This window comes from Nycticebus coucang, chromosome 4 (genome assembly GCF_027406575.1).
Source record: "Nycticebus coucang isolate mNycCou1 chromosome 4, mNycCou1.pri, whole genome shotgun sequence".
NCBI classification, from domain to species: Eukaryota; Metazoa; Chordata; class Mammalia; order Primates; family Lorisidae; genus Nycticebus; species Nycticebus coucang.
Window position 1 is genome coordinate 97,450,080 of NC_069783.1, and position 2,419 is coordinate 97,452,498.

The 2,419-nt window shown below is 37.5% G+C and overlaps 1 non-coding gene across 1 annotated transcript; it reads left to right on the forward strand.

Annotated features, from left to right (window-relative positions):
- Positions 1-1,339: 1,339 nt before the first annotated feature.
- LOC128585228 (small nucleolar RNA SNORA28) lies at positions 1,340-1,465 on the forward strand. The gene has a single exon (XR_008379953.1). It is a non-coding gene; the product is annotated as a small nucleolar RNA SNORA28 (small nucleolar RNA).
- The last annotated feature ends 954 nt before the right edge of the window (positions 1,466-2,419 follow it).

The window sequence follows — 2,419 nt, forward strand, 5'->3', positions numbered from 1 at the left end:
TGCTCAACATCACTAGTCATTAGGGAATGATAATCAAAACCAGAATGAGTTATTATCTTACCCCAGCTAGATGATTTATATTTAAAAATAAAATAGCAAATGTTGGTGAGGATGCAGAGAAAAGGTACTTTTATACACTATTGATGGGTATGTAAACTAGTGTAGCATGGAACTATGGAAAACAACATGGAGATTTCTCAAGAAACTAAAAATAGAACTACCATTTGATCTAGCAATCTCACAACTGGGTACCTACCCAAAGGAAAATAAATCAATATATCACGGGTTATATAAGGGATACCTACATCCACAAGTTTGTTACAACACTAAATATAATAGCTATGATATGGAATCAACCATGTATCCATTAATGAATGGATGAATAAAGAAAATATTGTACATATATGCAATGCTATGCTATTCTGCCATAAAGTTAATAGCATGATATTATTTGCAACAATATGGATGGAACTAGAGGTCATAATTTTAAATAAAAAAGGCCAGGCACAAAAAAACAAATATTGCCTGTCCTAATTACATCTGAAAGCTGCTGGGAGAATAGGGACTGAAGACCCCATTCTTGGCAAAGAAAAGGACCCCCAGAAAAAGAGGAAAACTAAAAAGTAAGCTGAATGAGTTGGAACAAAGAAAAGTCAGCTAGTTTACATTTAAGCTAGCCATTGCTAGCAAGCTTCTTGCCTTTTCTGAAATTCTAGCCTGTTGGGGATACAGCTTACAAATACTCTGCTGGGTCTGTAAGCACTCTAATTAGAATAATGGTCATAAAAGAGGCTATGACAATGTCCTAGGAAAAGATACATCTTCTAGGGCATTTCCTGCCCATTAAACAGGCAAAGCAGATACCCATTGTGGAGATTTGCATTTGCCTGGGGCAGAGATCAAGGGAGTAGCTCAAGCTCTGAGATATGAGCAAAAGAGCTTATGTCCCTTATCACAGAGGAAAATCCTCTGTGGTGGTGATGGGAGGAAAATGCCTCCCTCCCAGCCATCCCTCAGAGGAGATTAACACTGGTGGTGGTTTACTCCACAGAGAACTAGCAGAGCTTAACACCTCCCTAAAAGTTTTTGTGTGTGACCTCAAGTAGGAGGCTCTCCCAATACAAGGCTCAGATTTCAGATTATTGAAGGCTACCCTTAAGGTTAACAATAGGAGCTGATATGATCAGTCTGAGAAACTGCTGACATCTTTGTTCCCTCCCTCATCTTACCCTTTGGGCAAATAGAATCAGAGTTGAGTAAACACTCTGGACCATTGCCAGAATCCCACAATGGGAATGGATCCCTGAGCTCCTGCTTTTAATTCTACTCTATGTCCTGCAAGCAACACTCTGTGGCAGATGATCAGAACTGTCTGACACAATTTGAGCTTGCTATAGGAAGAAAGTCTAACCTATTCTGGTGTTCTCCCTTCCATGAGACGAGTCGTTACATAGACTTATACAGTGTAAAAAAAAAAAAAAGGGAAAAAAATTCTACTCTATGTCTCTTGTCTTTCTTTACAACTGCATCTAACTCTGTATTTCTTTAGTCAATCACTGCTAGTTTCCACAGGTCTCAGCGAACTCAGATCTCGGGGCAGGACCCTGACAAAAGCTAAAAAGTTTGAACACATGGAGGTAGAGAGTGAAAATATTGATAACAATGGTTGGAAAGAGTGAGTGGGGATGCAGGTGGAGGGTTATAGGGCGCAAACATGCAGCCAGCTAAAAGGAATAAATTCGATGTAGGATGACTATACCTGACAAAAATATATTGTAATTGGGTGATAGACCCCCTGCATACCCTGATTTGATCACTATGCATTATATAAAAGTAATAGATTTTCTCATATACCCAATAAATTTGCATAATATAAAATTCTTGCCTATACTTTATATTTGAAAAATATATCCTCCATAATCACCTGAATGTGACAACATTCTCATTGAAAGACATTTAACACTGAGGCAAATGTGTTGGGTTTAGAGTTGTTTTTACTGAGCCCATTAAAATATTTTATGCCTTAAAAATCAATTACATTAAGAAATTTCAACTTTCTATTATCACATCCTATAAATATCTTTTAAAGTATCCCAATTTCTAAGTCATCATGACATGACCCTGATAATAGCAACACCATTTGGCATGGCTCATGTACTTTTTTTTCAATGGAAGGAACATAGCAAGACAATGGCTTCAAATTACATTTTAGGTAATTTTAAGATATTTAATTGAAAGGCAATCTAAATGTTACCATATGTTATAACCTTCTCCCTCAACACCCAGTTTAAAAGCAAGAAAGAATACTTACTCTGCAGGACATTAGCTAGCAGCATTCCATATTCCATATGTGAGTCTAGACCTCCGCTTGTGATAAAACCTTTAGAGAACCTGGGTCGATAAGTCCTCCAGAGTGGTC